The sequence below is a fragment of the Talpa europaea genome (genome assembly GCF_964194135.1).
Source record: "Talpa europaea genome assembly, chromosome: 12".
Classification (NCBI taxonomy): Eukaryota; Metazoa; Chordata; class Mammalia; order Eulipotyphla; family Talpidae; genus Talpa; species Talpa europaea.
In genome coordinates, this window is record NC_140079.1 from 58557095 (window position 1) to 58577756 (window position 20662).

At 36.9% G+C, this 20662-nt stretch overlaps 1 pseudogene across 1 annotated transcript; it reads right to left on the reverse strand.

Moving 5' to 3' along the window:
* Positions 1–17508: 17508 nt before the first annotated feature.
* Positions 17509–18508, reverse strand: LOC311181258 (small ribosomal subunit protein eS6-like; annotated as a pseudogene). Its single transcript has 2 exons — positions 18042–18508; positions 17509–17737 (listed from the first exon to the last, which is right to left on the reverse strand). The product of its transcript is annotated as a small ribosomal subunit protein eS6-like (transcript).
* Positions 18509–20662: the final 2154 nt, after the last annotated feature.

A 20662-nucleotide genomic window follows, 5' to 3' on the forward strand; every position in this document is an offset into this window, starting at 1 on the left:
GCTGAGGGGAGTAGCAGGCAAGACAGGAGAGGTCTGCTGCACCATGTGGGTCCTCTCCCTGGCAGGGATGGAACTTGCGCTGTAGTGGCTGCCTACAGTTTTCATGGTGCTGAGACTTAACCCCTTGAGCCATCAGAGAAGCCCCATGAGAGTTTTAAAGTTGGCTATACCTGGCTTCAAATCTCGGAACTACAACTGACCGGCTATATGGGCACACCACTGAAATACACTCATTAAAAGCACCAAAAACCTTTTGGTTTAATCTAATTCCAGGTCTTATATCATTAAACCATTCTGAATCATTTGATGCAAATGACTTTTTCCCCAGAAATGTTGTTTTCTTTCTACATTTTTTGGCTGCTCTTTCTTACTTTTTAGACACTTGTCTTTCTTTTCTTTTTTTTAAGATTTATTTATTTATTTTTATACAAGAACTGGGGTACAGTCAGAGGTGCAGGAGGGTGAAAGAATTCACCAGAGACAGAGTGGGAACAGAACAGGCAGACTGACAAAATACACTGCTGAGGGGAGCAGCAGGCGAGACAGGAGAGGTCTGCTTCCCATGTGGGACCCTCGCTGGCCTGCTGGGATCGAACCTGCGCTGCAGAGGCTGAGGACAGCACCACAGGGCAGCACTCAACCGCCTTCGCCACCTGGGAGGCCCAACACATTGTTTTTTGATTACTGTTCCACAGAGACCTGACTGAGACACTCTATTCTCCTCACTCTGCATTCTCTCTTGATGCTATCATCTTCTCCCGTGTTCAGTTTTTCAATGTATTAACTTAGCTTACAACTGTCTCTTGAGGTCCAGTTGCAGGTGTTCAATTATCTGCTCAATATAACCATATAAATTTCCCTGAGAAAATTCAAACACATCATGTCCAAACAGAAACTTTGCGCATCCTTCACACCTAGCCTGTTACCTCTTGTTTCTGTGCTAACCACCAATTTTATAAACTGGAGTGGAAAATAAAACAAAGTGGGAAGCCAAGAAGTAAATTTGCTTTAATTGTCTATATTCATGGATTGTCCTAACCCTAACTCTGGTAGGAGAAAATAATGTCACCTCCAGAGAAAGGTAGCTTAAACCTGTAGCACTACTATGAGAAATAGCTAAGGAGCAACGTCAAATATTTGGAGTCAATTAATGTTTTACTCTAGTGATTTCTGACTCTCAGTAAAGGAGAAGGTCATACCTCACAAATGTCTTTATGGGAGCTTGAGAGTAAGGGCTTTAATAAGGTCATTTCTTTCATTAGAGTAATTAATGCTATTAACAAAGGAATATGAGATCTGGGGTCACTGTGATAGCCAAGTGACCATATACAGACTGATTCTACTTGTACTAGTCTACTTTGACTAGTCAGACTGATTCTACTTAGTCCAGAAATGGTTAAACCAACAATGTTAATATTTAAGGCATGAAAAGATTTAGTACTAAACATATTTATTTTGAAATGCTAATATTAATTGTTCTGCTTTTCATAATAATAAATATGCATCTGCCTTTTGAGACTGACCTAAAAACATCAAAAATACAACTGTGTAAATATCCCATACAATTGTATAAATATCCCATTTATTTTTTTAAAAGATTTATTTATTTATGCATACAAGAACCAGGGTACAGGCCAGAGGTGTGGGGAGTGAGAGGATTCACCAGAGACAGAGTGGGGAACAGAACAGGCAGACTGACTGAAATACACTGCTGAGGGGATCAGCGGGCGAGTCGGGAGAGGTCCGCTGTGCCATGTGGGCAGCTCCCTAGTCATGGATCGAACTTGCACTGCAGTGGCTGCCGATAGCTTCACAGGTTGCATCTTAACCCCTTGTGCCACCAGGGAGGCCCTAAATATCCCATTTAAACTATGCTGTTTTAGAAATAGTTCGTAGTTGAGTAACTAAGTTGCTATTTTTAAAACTTAGTATTTAAAAGACAGCAAAAACTTTAAAAGGCAAAGGATCTGAATAGACATTTCCAAAAACAAGTATACAAATGGCTAATAAGTCACAAAGAAGATGCTCAACATCAGTTATAAGGGATAAACATAGCAAAACTATAATGAGATACCGCTTCACACCCACTATGGTGGTTATCATAAAAAACGGGAAATAATAAATGTTGACGAGGATGTGGAGAGACTGAAATCTTCATATATTGCTGGTTATGTTAAAAGATGCCGCTCCTTTGGAAAACAGTTTGGTAGTGCCTCAGTATATCATGTGATCCTGTAATTATTTCCACCTCTATTATATATACACAAGATAAAAAGAAAACATATGTACAAAAAAACACTTGTACATAAATGTTTATAGCAGCATTAGTCATAATAGCCAAAAGTGGAAACAACACAAAAGTACATTAAACAATGAACAGAGAAGTAAAATGTGATAAACCCATACAATGAAATACTATTCAGGCATAAAACAGAATGATGAGTCAGTACAAGCTAACACATGTATGAACCTTGAAAACGTCACGTGAAGAAGCCAGACACAAAAGTACACATGATTCCATTCAAATAAAATGTTCAGAATATACAGATCTACAGAAACTGAAAGTAGATTAGTGGTTGCATAGGACTCACAGGTGCTTGGGGGAAGGAAGAGATAGGGAATGATTGCTCATAGATAAGGGGTGCTTTTGGCTTTGGTTTTTTGGGGGGTATTTTTGGTGGAGGGAACACAAGAGGTCTAAAATCAGATTGTGGTGATGATTGCAAAACCCAGTGAATATATTTTAAAACACGTTAAAAACAGAGTGAATATATTTAAAAACACAATTGCACACTTTAAACAGATGAATTGTATGGTATCTTAATTATATCTCAATAATTCTAGATTTCTTAAAAAAATAAGAAATAGTGTCTACACAAAATTTGTTTGTCAATAGTGTGGGCTAGAAATACATTCTATTGCAAGTGTCTAAACTTAAGCCAAAAGGAGTTTACCTTCTTCACACAACAATAAGTCCAAACATAGGTGATTCATTCTTGGCCCACGTTCGCCACAACACCTTCAACGATGCAGGTTTTTAACTCCATAGATAAAACGATTATTCCAATGATGATTACAGGATGAATCCTGCAGCTCTGAATCGCCTATTCAAAGGTTGCTGGAAAGACAGGAAAAAAAAGGTACCAGTCACATCTGCGCCTGGTTCCCAAGAAAGCAAAGTTTCCCAAGATACACCCAGTTGACTCCCACTTACATCTATCTCATTGATCACAACTGTGTCACATAGCAGCCCCCAGCTAGTAAGTGAGTTTCACATAATAGGAGTTCTGTAGGCAGTGAAGGAGGGAAGGAATATTTGGTAGTGAAATACTGTGTGGCACAACATCTCTTTTCATGAACATACCTTGTGCAGGGTAAAGAAAATATCAGGCTTTTCTGCCCTTCCGCCATCAGGATAGATGATAGATCCTTGTCCTGAATGCATGCCTGGTGGAGGGCACCTGGAATAGGGTGTGGGCATAGGTAGATGGGATTCACCTGGGCTAAGACTGTGCTTTTTAAGGGCGGTGTCACGGGGACGCCAGCAGCAGTAATAGAAGCCGAAGCAGAAGCAGAAAGAGAAGCTGAGAAGCAGCAGAACGAACGCTGGAGAGCCCAGATAGAGTGAAGACTTGCTGGAGGCTGGGAGGCCTGCCAGCCTCCCAGCCCCCCAGCCAGCACCCCTGCCTGCCATATGCCTGGTGAACTCCAATAAAAAACCTGCAAAACTACTGAGGACTCTGACTCCTCCTTTACTCCTCCTTTACTTACTCCTTTTCTGCATGGGATCAGAAAACCTGCACCATGTCCAGTCCTGCCCTTTACACCTAGCAATACAGAATTACATTGACAATTTTAATTTTCAAAAAACACAAACTTTACATTACTGCCCTAGCTGGTATAAGAAGTAAGTAAACCAATCACTCCCACCTTTACCTAGCCATTTCTTGCCATTGAAGCTACCTCTAGATGCTTCACTTTCTGGTCTCTGGAAAGTCCCAGAAACTTTGAATTTGCATTGTGTAAAGAAAAAAAACACCAGCAAAAAATTAAAGGAGGAAGGAAACTTGATTTCTCTTTCCCTAATTTGCTTGCCTCACACCCTCTAACCTCTCTCTTGCTGTCTCGCTGTCTCTCTGTCTCTGTCTGTCTCTTGTCCTCTTACACACACACACAGAGAGATACACATGCACACGTATACACACACACAGGGACACATGTATACAGACAAAATCCCTTTTGCTTTTCTCTCCAGACTCACTTTCAGTCTCTTTTAAGGTTGCTTTGCTCACCTACTCCTATGATGGTTTTTCTCTATGAGACACATTTCAATATTTTAGTCATGTTAAAATAGTTTTAACCTCATAGAGAACACAAAATGTGTTGGGATTATGGGCTGTTATCAGTCTCACAGATATCAAAGGTCTCTCAGAAACCATTCTGTTTTGGATCTTTATGTCTATTTGATGGTTTTCTACATCCCATTTGACAGTCTGCCATTTAGTGAGGAAATAACCATATGCCAGACACTGTGATAAATGCTTAGATACATTAATGCTAGTGTTCAAGTTACCCTTCTGGTTAGTCTCCTAGACCCAAAGCAGTTGACTAACTTTCCCAAGCTCATACAACTAGTGAGATTTGAAGCCAGCTGTGATTAACTTTAAAGCCCACATACATAGTGTCTGAGAAGGAACATTTCATTGTACTTGACTTTCAAATTCAATCAGCAAATGTCATTGGACCTCCATGGGACTTTTAATAGAAGTAATATTATTTAATATTATGAGGAAAATAATTTCCAAACCAGCAAACGTCATGTCTGGAAATAGAAGCTTTATTGATGTGTAAGGATGAGTATGCTACAATTCCTTTCAGGATTTATGTCATAGAGTCTTCTTAATGCTGAGTCTATTACACATACATTTCTTTTTGTTATTTCAAACACAATGGTTTAAAGAAGGCCCACATAAAATTTTCCTTTCCTAAAAATGAAATACCACATGTACTTACAGCATAATTTAAAATAAAAATTAATCATTTGCATAATTTAAATAATTGTATAACAATTTTCCTGATTATGTTTTTTCAAAGCCTACTGTTTCTAAATATAAATTCATTGAATTTCCATAACCATTAAATTATGAAGGGATTTCAAGCAGAAATTCTGAAGGTTAATTAAATATAATGCTTTGGTAGATTTATTTTTTAAATCATTCAATGGTTAGAGATTTAGGTAGGTAATATATTCCATAAACTCACAAGGTATGATGGTATTCATGCCTTTATTCACCAAGATAGACAAGTATGCAGCTCAATTATTCTTAGAATAAAGCTATCTTTGACATCTCTTATTATGTCAGCTTTCATTATATTGTAGAAAACAATCTCTAAGGTAAAGGAGTAAAACTTTCAATACCTTTATTTTTTTAAAGGGATGGGGGTTTTTTGTTTTTTTTTAGAGATTTATTTATTTATACAAGAACTGGGGTACAGTCAGAGATGCGGGAGGGGGAGAGAATTCACCAGAGACAGAGCAGGGAGCAGAACAGGCAGACAGACCGAAGACACTGTTGAGGAGTATGCCAGGCGAGGTCTGCTCCACCATGTGGGATTCTCGCTGGCCGGCCAGGATCAAACCCACTCTGTAGAGGTTGCGGACAGTTTCATAGCATGGCACTCAACCTGCTGTGCCACCGGGAAGGCGCTACCTTTGTTTTTTTTCTTTAAAGATATATTTATTTATGCATACAAGAGCTGGGCTACAGGCTAGAGATGTGGGGGATGAGAGGATTCACCAGATACAGAGTGGGGAACAGAACAGACAGACTGACTGAAATACACTGCTGAAAAGAGCAGCGGGTGAGAGAGGAAAGGTCTGCCACGCCATGTGGGTAGCTCCCTGGCCAGCCAGGGATTGAACTTGTACTGCAGAGGCTACGGATTGCTTCATAGTGTGGTGCTTAAACCCTTGTGCCACCAGGGAGGCCCACTTTCAATATCTTTTAAAAAAAGAAAGTCAAGGCTCAGCCAGTATTTTAGAACTGGAGGTTCATCCAGGTCAACCCACAAATGTCATTTAGGAAATAAAGAACATTCCTAAAGCCAAGACCAAATGCTCATAGTAAATTTAGTTGCTATGTACTATAATGTTTCAAAGGAAAAAGACATTCAGAGTGATCATTTGGGATGTCAAAGTCACATATATCCCCACTGTACCTCTGAATTAAGTTTGGAGGCATTCTGTCAGTGCTCGTTACTTCAAGGAATATTTCTTTTTATTTTTTTAAAGATTTATTTATTTATCCATACAAGAACTGGGGTATAGGCCAGAGGTGTGGGGGAGGGGAGTGAGAGGATTCACCAGAGACAGATTTCGGAGCAGAACAGGTGGATTGACTGAAATACACTGCTGAGGGGAGCAGCGGTGGGGAGAGGGCTGCTGTGCCATGTGGCTATCTCCCTGGCCAGCCAGGGATCCAACTCAGGCCATCGAGGTGGGCCTTCGTGGCAGTAGTGCTGAGACTTACGGACACCAGGAAGGCCCAATATCCCTCATTTCTTTCTGCAACCCACAAGTAACTTTTCCATCTATAATAGTGCCTCTCTGCACCCCCCTAACACTCCCTGATGACTGCAGGCCCCATTTGGGGTACAGATGCTTTGTTTGGGTTAATTTGATTTCTGGTCGGCTCATCAAACCTTATATTTTTAGATGTGGCCACCTCTAGGCCACTTGCTGCTGTGTTCCAAAAGAGATATTGGTTCTAGTTGATTCATGGTCCACATAGGTCACAAAGTGAAAGAAAAGGATGCCTTAAATTTTAGACTCCAAATCCCAGCCTGGAACCCCACTTGAAATTACCCCTTGTGTGGGAAGAAGGTATAGATAAAAAATTATAAATAACTAATAAACAGATGATTAGGAAACAAAATAAAAATCATGACTAAACTAGCCACTTGATATAAAAAAGAAAAAAAGGTGTTTTACCAGAAGAAAATTTAACTAGGAGAGCATTCATGAAGTTATGCTGGTAATGCTCATATGTGGGGGAAGAATAGGGAACAGAAAGAAGCAAGAACAACACATGATCTAAATTTCAAAGTATGAAATTGGTTCTTTGTTTGGTGTGCCTACGTAAAAAGGGCTTTAATGGCAAAAGACGATGTCTGCACCAAAAAAAAAAAAAAACTGTTTTAAAATACATTCCATTTTTTTTTCAGAAACTGAAATCAGTCAAATGTCAACTTTTCCCCTCCCTTCTGAGTTACTTTTCCTTAACTGTGAGAGATAGCTATGTGACTGCTTACACATGTTGCCTAAAAATATGCACATCCCCCTTCCATCATCATCATTGTGAATTTAATTTCAGGTTTTCTTAATGACAGACCAACATTTGCAGCTCAATCATTAAATCTTAATTTAGTCCTGGAAATGACCTCCTGTGAGTTCAAAGCAAAAGGGTCTGGAAAATACTTAAAATATAGACTTTCTTCACCTCTTTACTGCTCTCACTCCATCTTCCAATTTCTTTTTGGAGAATTTTTTCCTTTGAAGATCACCAAAAGTAAGTTTGTTCTATAAATTTGAGGATATATGGGGTTGGGGTTAAAAAGTCTTGTCTTACACTCTAAGGTTGATTTCTGGCAATCACAAGTGCATCTTTGGTTAAGTAGAATGTGAGCCATGAAAACATGTTTACAATCACATTGGAATAAATGAAACAGTGAGATATTTTATAATAGATTTTATTTGGAGAGCAGTCATTCTGGAAAAGTTCAGCAAGGTGGTTTTCGCCACGGGACACCAGACTGCTAAGATGAGCAGTGTTGTTAAAAAGAATTTGCTCTTGGGCCTCCCCTGGTGGAGCAGCTGTTGAGCACTGGGCTACGAGGCTGCCCACAGCCACTGCAGCGCCGGTTCTTTCCCTGGCTGCTGGCGAGGGTCCCACAAAAAAAAAAAAAAAAAAAAAGAATTTGCTCTTATTTCTATTTTTTATAGACTAAAATAGCATACACACACAGGAAGGACAGGAATGGAGGGGGGAACTTCAGATGAACAGGTAGTTCATTTGTACTCCAGGCCCTTAGCCAGTTCTGCAATTTGAAATTACCTCTAGCATGGGTTTCTTACATATCATTCCAGAATTTCCATATGTGCCTTAGAGGCAATCTAGTTCCTTTGCTTTATAGCAATGGAGGCATATGGTTTATTCTATATGTTTTTAATTAATTAATTTACTTATTTTTGTTTCTATTTTTCTCTATTAAGGTAACACTAATTTTTGAATTAAGATATAATTTTTAATTAAAGTAGTCTATGTTTTAATTAATTAGTTAATTAATTTCTGTTTTTGTAATTTTGTCCCTTAAGGTAACACTGATTTACAACACTATATATGATTCAGAAATATGGGTCACACCTCTTCCAATCTATGTTACCACTCCACACCCACCACAAAGGCACCCGTAATTTTCCACCATGGTCTGTGGGGCCTCCTCTCTGTCTTCTCCGTTCTCTTCCTCTCCCTCTGGTAACCTCAGTTTTTCATTCAGGCTTTGTTCTTGGTTTGGTTGGTTTGACCCTTTGTTTTGTCTCTCTATATTCCACACATGAGTGAAACCATCCAGTGTTTGTTTTCTCCTTTCGGCTTATTTGTTGAATAAATTCGTAAAAGCAGAATATCTGGATGAAAAGATTTTTGTATAATTGATTTCAATGGATTTGCTCAATTGTCCTTCACAGTAATTTGTAGCAATTTGCACACTCACTAGCAGTGCTAGAAAGTATGCCTCTTCCCACATCCCCATTACTGCTATTATAATATTCAAACTTTCAGTCATTTTTAGTGGAAATGACACCTCTTTTGTGTTCTTTATTTGTTTCATATCTTTATTTATGAATGAGTTTGAGCACATTTGAAGTGCTTATAATCTATTTACTTTCATTTTTCTGTAAAATACCTATATATATAGTTTGCTAATATTCTTTTTATAGCTTAATTTTATGAATTAATAATAGTTGTCTATTAAGAAAATTTGTATTTTGCTTGAAATGCTTGTTATATGCAGTTTTGCAATTTGCTATTATCTTTTAACTTTGTTTAGAATAATTATTGCTGTACAAAAATTTTTTTCTTTGACATAGTCATTTATTAGTATTTTTTCTTTCTGCTTTTGTGTCTGTAAGAAAATTCTTTCTTACATCAAATTGTTAATTTAAATATTATTTCTAAATATATACATTTTCCTTAAATACTTTTCTTTTTTCATTTATTTCTGACAACTTAGTGGATTCCACTATATCTTCCACAAATGTCAATTCAGTTGTTTCAATACCAAGTTAATAACTAATAAATATTTTCTCACTGATTTGAAATGTAACCCTTAGCACATATCAAATTTTCATATTTTGCAAGTCTATCTGTATATTATGCTTTCTTCTAGAGGTAGTATAGGATAGACAGACCTGCAGAAGTTCCAGATGTGTCAAAACTCAATTCTCTCCATCCCTGGGGCAGTTTAGTCAGGGCAGAGGCTTTCAAACCTTAAGTCAGTTGCAATGCAAGCAGCCTTGCTTTGATTTCCCAGCCTGCCATAAAATATTTTCATTTTCTACATGCACCAAAACATGGAGAAAGTTGGGAAGCACTAGTGTTTGTCTTAGTGCAGTATTAAGTAATCTCTGGATAAATATCAATCTAGGTTAAAATTCAGACACCACCATTACTGGCTGTGTAACCTTTGGTAAATTATTAGTTAACTATGCCTAAAAGAGAATTTAAGTAATTATTATTGTTTGTCTGTTTTCTTAAGAATGGATGCTGAATTTTATCAAATTTCTTTTCAACAGCTATAAAAATAGCCCCATGATTTTTAACATTTAAACTATTAATATAGGAATTAAATCAGTAAGTTTCTTAATATTGGGACAAATGTTCCTTCTTGGAAGAAATCTGCCTAGTGAATAATTCTTTTAAATTACTGATAGATGTTGTTAGCTAATATTTTTTGTTTTGATATTAAAAAATTACATTTATTAATTATCTTTATTTCTACTGTACTGCCTTTATCCAGTATTGAATAATTACTTTCTAGCACCATGGAGAATATTTAAATCCTTTATTTCTCTATGTGTTGTAACAGTTGAAATGCTGTTGGGATTATTTGTTCTTTGCCTGCTTGAGGGATACCCTCTATAACAATTTCTGAATTTGGTACTTCTTATAGAGTAGCTCTTTGACAACTTCTTCTATTTCCTCCAAGAAAATCATTCTCTTTATACTTTATATCTCCTCTATCATCAACTTTGGAATGAAGATAGAATGAAATTAAATATTCTTCTATATATCCAAGACTTTGCCATTCCAATTAAAACATTATTGTTTGCATTCTTCTAAGTATGATACATCTATTTTGGGGACCCCTGAGCATTTATGAAAACTAGAGATTAATATCCCTTTCATGTTTTCTTTTTGGTCTGATTTTACTAATTTGTAAGTTATTTTTTATCATTAGGATTGTGATTGCTAGTTTTTCTGTCAAAAATGTTTTCTAGTTTTTAATCTTTATGTTACTTTTAATTGATTACAAAAAAGAGCAGGGGTAGACGTATCTGTACCCTACTATCTTTTTTTTAAAAGATTTATTTATTTATTCATTTTATACAAGAACCGAGGTACAGGATACCCTACTATCTTTCAACCACAACTCTCTTATCGTTGGCACTTCAAACATTTGAACCGTAGTTAAACATAACAGGAAGATGAGTATGCTGTTCCTGCAGTGCCCTGTGCTGTGTCTGAGCAGTCATCTAGCACTGCTATAATCATGTGGGACTTGATTCAGTCTTGAAACCCTTCTCAGCCTAGCTTTCCAGGCACCACTATCGATGGATGAAAGTTGGCACATGTCAGGAAAATCATTTGCTAATCTGTGTCTATGTTTGGATTCTTGCATAAGTAAACAATTTACTTATGAAATCCCTCCTTTGTTTAACTTCAAACAGTGCCATTTGTCCAGTTAATCTTAGGGAAATTTTTCCAATGACATCACTGTTGGATAATCTTTGCTAATGTTTGGATTTCTGAAAGTCCAGATTGATTCATAGTCTTGACTTCTAACATGATCTATAATCAGAACAAGTGTAAACTTCTGACTTCTAACATGATCTATAATCAGAACAAGTGTAAACTCTGATACATACATGTATCAGAGAAATCTGTCAGAGGAACATTAGCAGATGCTCACCCTAAAGCACCACTTTATCTGTGATTCAGAGTCCAGTGAAAGCCACTTTTGTGTTTCACAGACTCTCATAGATTTACCTGGAATTTATAATCTACAAATGAATTGCACAAATTACTGAAAGAAACCAAATTTCCTATAATTCAGGATTGCCTAAGATTAGTTAAACATCATCTAGCTTTAGATCTGTAACCTTTGCTCTTTGAAAAATGCATGTATTTTTGGAAATCCCTATTGAATAATCATCCAAGAACTTTTCATTTATTTGTAAAAATAATTTTAATAAGATAAGTCTAATGGAATATTAAATTAGACATTTCATGTTTTTTGCTTGTTTCTTAATCTTGTTAGCTAGAACAAATGTTTTAAAAGTTAAAATACTGTAGATGCCATATATACATATCATACATAAAACAAGTTGCTTTTCCATTCATTCATTCACATATATTTGTGAAGTGCTTGTATCATGTTAGGTAACATTGTAAAACTTAATGATATAATAATAAACAAAACAGACAAAGATGCCTTTGTGGCTGCTTATATTTAAGCGGGCATCAATGACCCTGTAAGATTAGTTCTTCAGCATTCTTCCCTTGATTATGTAAGGGTTGATTAAAAATCCATTGGGAGAATAAAGAGATTGCTAAGGAGGATTTTTCAAGACACCCTTAGCATGTTGCAAGTTTCCTTCCTCCTCATGGAGGGATGGAAAAGATCCTTTCTCACGGTAAGTCAACTGATGTTTCAGAAAAAACCATTTGTAAAGCTAATATATATTCTCTGGGATGTGAGGATCACAGAGATAAGTTACCAGATCCAAGACTGAATTTTCAAAAAGGTAACTATAACTAGAGCTGTCTATAGAAGGAAATTTTGTATCAATAGTAAGCAACAGATCTACTGAGAACAGGGCAGAGGACTTTGTTTTCCATGGATCAGATACAGATACTGTGGAATGGAGCTGACTTATAGTTAAGGTAAACCTCTAGCTCTGAATTCTACCCAAACATGCCAAGAGTGAATCAGCCTCAACATGAGGATGAAGACATCCTGTGGATGTAGAAATGGAATTGGAGGAGTGAAATTGTAAGTCTGTGGAAGTAAGGTCACTCACCACCAGTGAATTCTGAATTGCAGGTGAAGGTCTCCAGAAGAACATATCTAAACTGAAAGATGCATCCCAGGGGGTAAAAAAAAACAAACAAACAAACAAAAAAGGGTAAACCTTAGATTCCATCATGCTCAAATAGCATCACCAACCAGTTCAGAGTGGCTTTTCTGCCTCTACTTCTCCCTCCCCAATCTAATATTAATGCTGAACAACAGCTCTCAAGTGGAGAGTGCAGTGAAGTAAGAAAAGGAGACGATCAGAACAAAATCCCTCCCTACCCATTTTCTCCTTCCTCTAAGACTGAGATAGACTTAAACTAGGGAAGAAGAGATTTTAAAATGAATGATATTCTGTACTTTTGATATTCACTTGTACTGCTCTTTCAGTAACCTAGTGTGGCAGGAAAATCTGGGGAACTGACTTGCGATTCCAAGGCTGGAAATAACTAATCCAAAGAATAAATGAAAAAGATTAAAGGTCTTTTTGTTTCATTCTACTGAGTGAAACTCACTCAATAAACCAATTAAGTAAGTCTAGTTGTCATGAGTAAGAAGAAATCCACAGTTAAGAAAACTCTGATTTAGACAAGGGAGGAACAGAGTGATATAACTATGAGCTCTTCTGATATGAATGATGCTGCTCAACAAAACCTCCTTGACCAATTTCAAAATGGCAATAGACAATTTGAGATTCATATCAAAATAGTAATATATGCCCCACTACTGAACATATGTTTTCCAAAATCTCTATTTCTATCATGTAATCTCAGGATAGGAAGACTATCATTTATGAACTACAGAACTCCAAAGTGAGCAACATTGTTGTCAAAAGATGAATTTGAATATGAAGCCTGTAAAAAGGTTTAACTGCGGTCAAATAAACAAAGTTTCTGCCACCTCTGCAACGGAATACAAAGTTCATCCAGAACTGGAGATAAATGAGTAAGAGATAAATAAAGTGAATGTTTAAGGTCAGCACACCCTGGTAGTATAGATCCAGGAATAGTTTAAACATGTTCTGAACTGGTCATAGGAGCAATCTTTCTGAACTCATGGTACACAGCTATGAAGCAAAAAACAGAGAAAGAACACATGTAGGGCCTGCCTCTAAAGAAGAAAATAAATTAACCACCATAAAAAAATATTCCCTGGTCACCTTAACTTTGATACCTGAAAAAAAAAAAAAACCACATCCATCATTTCATTTATAAAATAGTAAAATAAAACAAGTTGCTAGTGAATGGTAAGGGAGACTTTGGGAAGGATCAGTCAATCAGACCTATGTTATATCATTCTATGACAGATTACCAGACATTACTGATGGAAAGAGAAGAAAAAAGACTTTAATCCCTGTCTTAAACGTGTAGTGGCAGGAAGGACACCGAGCAGAGCAGGTTTTCTATGATCTGAGCAGACCAGGTAAAGGAGAGTCCTGGAGCCCCCGGTGGCTTTCTCAGGCTTTTATTGAGCTCTTACATGTAGTGCAGCAATCAGGTACAGGGCAGGCCAGAGTGCCAAGGGCCAGGAGGCTGGTAGGCCTCCAAGCCCCTGGCAAGTCTTCACTCTGGGCTTGCCTGGCGTTCTTTCTCCCCCTCTCCCACCTGCCACTACTTCTCTTGAGGAACATCTCAATACTGAGCCATGGCCCACAGAAGTAAACAATACAGCTTATAACAATGTAACAACTGCAGGTGCCCCGTCAGACAGGGCAATTTTAATGGCACGAGGCAGAAAAGCCTGAAAATCACTTACCCTACAAATGACATTCATAAATAAAGTTGAGGAAATATTTCAAAGTGCTTTACTATATGAATTCTCAACTTACTAGCAGACAGAACAGATGGAATTTTATTCTCCTATTTTCTTTCCTGGAGAGAGGACAAGAGGGACAGTGATGGCTTAATGAAATATATTGGACCACACACACACACACACACACACACAGAGAGAGAGAAAGAGAGAGAGAGAGAGAGAGAGAGAGAGAGAGAGAGAGAGAGAGAGAGAGAGAGAAATAACCCTCCACCAAGTGTTTGTAAATTGGGAGGTTGTCATTTATTCTGCACTTGGAGAAAACATACTTTCTTTACTTTGATTATTGGACACACTCAAAATTTGAAGTGTCCATCTGTAAATGGCTTTGCAGATGGATTTATTTTATGCTACATTAATTCAAAAACAATCAAAATCTAAGGGATGTTGCTCCCAAGAAAAAAGAGAGGGTCAAAAGATTCAGAAAAAGAATGTTAGCTGTGGAAAACTAGGACATACTGAACTAAAATAAAGGAATTCATGATCTGAACAAGTTTTTTTTCATACCAAGGAAATGGAAAGAAATTTAATCTGTGCAGACAAAATGACAAGAGGACAGAAATTGAGTGCAGGATTCAATTGACTTGGAGACAGTTTTGACCTTACGCCAAGGGGGTATATTCCCACGGGGACCAAAAAAGGACTTAAGAAGATTACTCAAATTGTGAGACAGACTAATCTATATAGTCTGAGAATTTTCCATAGATGTTTCCTCAACTAAAACATGACTTTGCTGTCATAATATACCTTCCTCAAGAACTTTTTCTACCAATGTCAGTCATTCTTTTTTCTAATCCATCTTATTAATTGGATAAAAGGAATTTGAGTTCTGAATGTTTCCTCTTCTAAACTGTTTTATCTACAACTCTAGCTTTTTATACTCTTATTTTCATGACTTACAGGTACTATAACTATTCCTGGTGACTTTGATCAATGGACTAATCTTTATATTCTGCTGATCCCCTACCTTTATTGACTTAACATCTAGTCCCTGATGATAGAATTCCTCAATTCCAATGATATCTTCCAATATTTCACTTCAGTTAAAAGATAATGGCACAGTCACACTTTGGATTTTATTTACAACATTGTTTCACCTCCAAAGTCATAAAATCTAGGCTTTCTTTATAACACAGTCTCATTCCCTCACTCACTTTGAACTCTTTCTTCCACTTTGTTATGATCCCTGAACTTTGGACACTAGTGCAAACAAAACTAAATTGAGACACAAATGTTCACATTTACAGGTCATATGACTTCATATGAGTTATTCCCTAAACCTTAGATGTTTGACTGTATAATAACATGTCAGTATTGCCTAACACACTCAATTCATCTTTGAAAATCCATGACAATACACAAAATGACCAAAACTGGCTGCAACACTGTAAGATGAAAATGAGAAGACCATATGACAACTCCAAGCAGAATTTCCATTAGCTGCTTTGTCAGTCAAAATGAATTAGGAGACATTCTTGAACTATAAATCATATTTTCCACAATTGAAATAAAATACATTGAAAACCCCAAAAAAGGGAGGAAAAAGTTTTGCCTCTCCCCTCACTATGTGTATAATGCTAAGACACAGGGAATGTAATAACTAACAAAATAATTGACTGTCCCTCAACTATATCACTCAAAGTCAGAACCACAAGTAGACACATTCTTTGATTCTTCTACTTTATTATTTTCCCTCTTCTATATCTATTTTATATATATATTCAAATAATATATATAATCACTAGTATTCAATATAGTAGAAAGCAGACAGGAATAAAAAAATCTACAAAACATCTTAGAATTAAAAAGTAAATGTCTCAGAATTCAAGGTGAATACACAAATCTTAATCTTATTCTCTCTAAGCAATGAATAATTAGAATTTCAAATTAATAAAAATACTAATTATATCAGCAAAATATGAAATACTTAGGAATAAATATAAAAAGTATCAATAGCTTTTGTTGAAAAATATAAATCAACAATGAAATAAAAAATTTAAGTAAATAAAAAGATACTATATTCAGGGTGTGTGTGTGTGCGTGTGTGTGTGCGCGCGCGCGTGCGTGTATGAGCATGCATTGATTTGGGCTTTCTTCTCTTGGAGATTTTATGAACTCAGAAATGAAACCAAGTCCGAAGGTACAATAAATTCATTTTCATGTCAGCATGCTGGGGCTGTTAACAAATAATTCCTGTCAAAAATTATGCCTTTTATATGAAAAAATGTTCAACATCACTTGTAATCAGGGAAATGTAAATCAAAACTACCATGAGATACCATCTTACACCAGTGAGAATGGCACATATTAAAAAAACTAGCAACAACAAATACTGGCGAGGGTGTGGAGAAAAAGGAACTCTTCTGCACTGCTGGTGGGAGTGCAAACTGGTCCAACCACTATGGAGAGCTGTGTGGAGATTTCTGGACCTACTAAACATAGAGCTTCCATATGATCCAGCAATTCCACTCCTAGGTATTTACCCAAAGGACACAGAAACATCAATTCCAAAGAGCACCTGCACACCTATGTTTATAGCAGCACTGTTTACAATAGCTAAGCTTTGGAAACAGCCCAAATGCCCAAAAATAGATGACTGGATCAAGAAGATGTGGCACATATACACCATGGAATATTACTCAGCATTCAAAAAAGATAAACACATGCAATTTGCAGCAACATGGATGGCGCTGGAAGGGATCATGTTTCGCTGAACATGGTAGTTTTGATTTGCATTTCCCTGATTACAAGTGATGTTGAACATTTTTTTTCATATGCCTGTTGGCCATTTGCATTTCCTCTTCAGAGAAGTTCCTTTTTAGCTCTTCTGCCCATTTTTTGACTGGATTATTTTCTTTGTTGTTGTTGAGTTTCATCAGCTCTTTGCAGATTTTTGTGATCAGTCCTTTATCATTAGTGTTGGGTGCAAAAATGTTCTCCCAGTTGGTGGGGTTTCTCTTTGTTTTTGTTATTGTCTCTTTTGCTGTGCAGAAGCTCTTTAATTTGATGTAGTCCCAGCTGTTTATCTTTGCCTTCACTATCACTGCTTTGGGTGATGTGTCTGTAAAGATGTCTTTGATGTGCAAATCACGTAGTGTTTCGCCTATATTTCCTTCTATGTATTTTATGGTGAAACCATAATATAAAATATTAAGGGGCAGGTCTCTCCTGCTATATTGCATCTTCTAAATTTATTTATTTATTTTTTATGTCTGGTCTTATTTATGTGTTACTTTTAAAAAATCTCATTTTTGACTGGCCTCAGAGTTAGAGGTTAGAGTTAGAGGTTAGAGGTTAGAGGTTAGAGTTAGAGGAAGCTTTCAAAGAAAACAGCCTTCATCTCTAGGCAATCTGTTCCAGGAGTTTTTCTTTGGCCTCCTTCATTCTCTTGACCAAAAGTTTACCACACTCTGAGGCTTTTTCCTTATTTTTCGTAGTCCACTGTTTCTTCAGGGCAATTGGCCCACGTTCGTGCTGCAGGAAATGTGAGTAAAAAGACACTCAATCTTGGGTGCCTAAGTTTCATTACCTGTTTTGTTAGGGGCTTTCTCACAACATGTTGGCAAACATCATTTTAAAAATATTTTATTTTATTTTATATACTTTTTACATTATTCATTTTTGCACAATGTTTGCTTTATCCTCTCAGGTGTAGTCCCCATGAAAATCCTACCACCAATTCACCTGTGTCCCATCATCACAGTCCCTTGTGCTCTTCCCACCCCTGTTTTGATCCCTCTCCCTCCTCCCCACCCCCGCAGAATGTCACTAATTTATAGTTGCCTGTCGATTAGCAATTAAAAATATAAGTTCATGCCATTCATGGAAACATGGATGGAGCTGGAAGGGATTATTCTCAGTGAAATAACGTAGGCATCATTTTTTGAGAGATTGAAAGTTGTCAGATTCTGCTCACTCTTTTGGGCCCCATGTGAGGAGGCACAATAATATTAGTTAGTCCAAGTACATCCTTCTCCCCTTTTTCACAATGACCACGTTGAGAACACTCAGATTGGCATCCACAACACAACCCTGAACAGATTTGTGCTTTCTTTCACCAGCCATCTTCAGTCTATCAGAGGAATGCTACTTACTCAGCAGCAGGCACACTGGCCTGTGGGGTAAGACACCCTGATTCATGGGAAATCTGGTTTCTCCTTTTCACCACTGAATTGGACCACATAACCCTTCTATTCTTCACCCAGAGCATCAGCAGCAATTTCCGCGGCCATACGCTTCTCATTAAAGCTACAAAGTTTGTGTTCATCGTCCACTTCAATGAGTTTCTGGCAGCCAATGAGAAAGATAGGTTTCTGGCTGAGAAAGATATGTTCAGCTTCATCCTGAAGCAGCCGACTGCCTCTCAGATGCCACAGAAAAGATATTTTAAGTTCAATGTAACTGAGAGGTGGTGCATCATACATGCCTTGAAAAGGTAACTATTTTTTTTGGGGGGGGGATGGGGGGTGAATGTGCTTTCTATTTTTTCCCAAAGGCAAAAACATGGTTTAGTGAAAGGATTATGTGTAAGTAAAATAAATTTTATGCTTGTTCTTTACATATGTATATGTACACACACACACACACACACACACCCTCAGTGTCTGGAGCAATGGAAGAGAAAGTAAATTGGCATGCATCTGTTAATCTGTAACCTGGAACTTGATGAGTACTGTTATGATTTGAAAGCAGATATTTAGGATCCCTCAGGTAGCGTATTGCACTCCTTCCTTCTGCTAGTCTAATTTGAGCCTCAATTATTTCCTCTCCTCCTTTTAATATTAAACATTTTCTGGTACTAAAAGTAACAATATTTATGGGATATAAAATTAGAAACATGCAAAAATACAAATTGTATTGTAACAGGAAAATTATACACACACAGCTTTGTTAACATTTTGGAGAGTTCTTAAAAAAGAAATCTCTTTCTTTCTTCTTCTCTCTCTCTCTCTTTCTCTCTCTCTCTCTCTCTCTCTCTCACACACACACACACACACACACACACACACCTACAGTATATAAAGATAACTCTCAATCTTGACTGCATATAAAAACCATTATGTACTTTATGTGAGAAAGAAGAATTGAGACCAGTTATTTAAATATTATTGTAAGACTAACCCATAACCCCTACTTCAATAGTCATTTTATTTCAAACTTCTTTGGGTGGACAATTTTGGTTGACATCTGCTAATGGTTCTGCTGGGTTGTTTTTTTTTTTTTTTTTTTTTTTTTGGCTGTTAAGAGTCCACTTTTATTTTTATTATTTTTTAATAATGAAATTTATTTTTATATTCCCCATACAATTTCAACCCCCTTATTTTGACCCCAATCCCTCCCCTCCCGCCCCCTACCTCCCATAGAGTGTCTCTGGTTCATAGTTTTTTGTTGATTTTGATTTTCACTTTCTTACAGTTATTCATTTTCCTGGTCCCTTATTTAAGTTTTCTAGATTCCTGCTATGAGTGAGACCATCCGGTATTTTTCTTTTTCTCATGGTAGAAATGGCACATATTAAAAAAACTAGCAACAACAAATGCTGGCGAGGGTGTGGAGAAAAAGGAACTCTTCTGCACTGTTGGTGGGAGTGCAAACTGGTCCAACCACTATGGAGAGCTGTGTGGAGATTTCTGGACCTACTAAACATAGAGCTTCCATATGATCCAGCAATTCCACTCCTAGGTATTTACCCAAAGGACACAGAAACATCCATTCCAAAGAGCATCTGCACCCCTATGTTTATAGCAGCACTATTTACAATAGCTAAGCTTTGGAAACAGCCCAGATGCCCAAAAATAGATGACTGGATCAAGAAGATGTGGTACATATATACCATGGAATATTACTCAGCATTCAAAAAAGATAAACACATGCAATTTGCAGTAACATGGATGGCGCTGGAAGGGATCATGCTCAGCGAAATAAGCCAGAAAGAAAAAGAAAAATACCGGATGGTCTCACTCATAGCAGGAATCTAGAAAACTTAAATAAGGGACCAGGAAAATGAATAACTGTAAGAAAGTGAAAATCAAAATCAACAAAAAACTATGAACCAGAGACACTTTTTGGGGGGTGGGGGGCAGGAGGGTAGGGACTGGTGTCAGAATGGGGGTGTTGAAATTGTATGGGGAACATAAAAATAAAATTTATTATTAATTAAAAAAATTAAAAAAAAGAAATCCCAAAAAAAAATTATATTATGGTTTCAAACAGCTTATAATTCTAGAATTCTAATCAGATTTTTTAATTTTATAGATTAGGGTTTAAAACTCATTAAAATTCTTCAGAAGTTTCCACTGCAAAATTGTTAATAATGACTGATCATTGTAATAAGAGTTTCTCCCTAGGCAAAACTCCAACCACATCCAATTCATTTAATGACTCCATGAGTAAGCCCCACTGTTTTTCTTACTACCTTAGAGTCTCACCATTTATTTCAGTGGAGTGCTGATCCTCAGAAAAATAAAGTCCACTGTCTACTTTTGCTATTGATAGA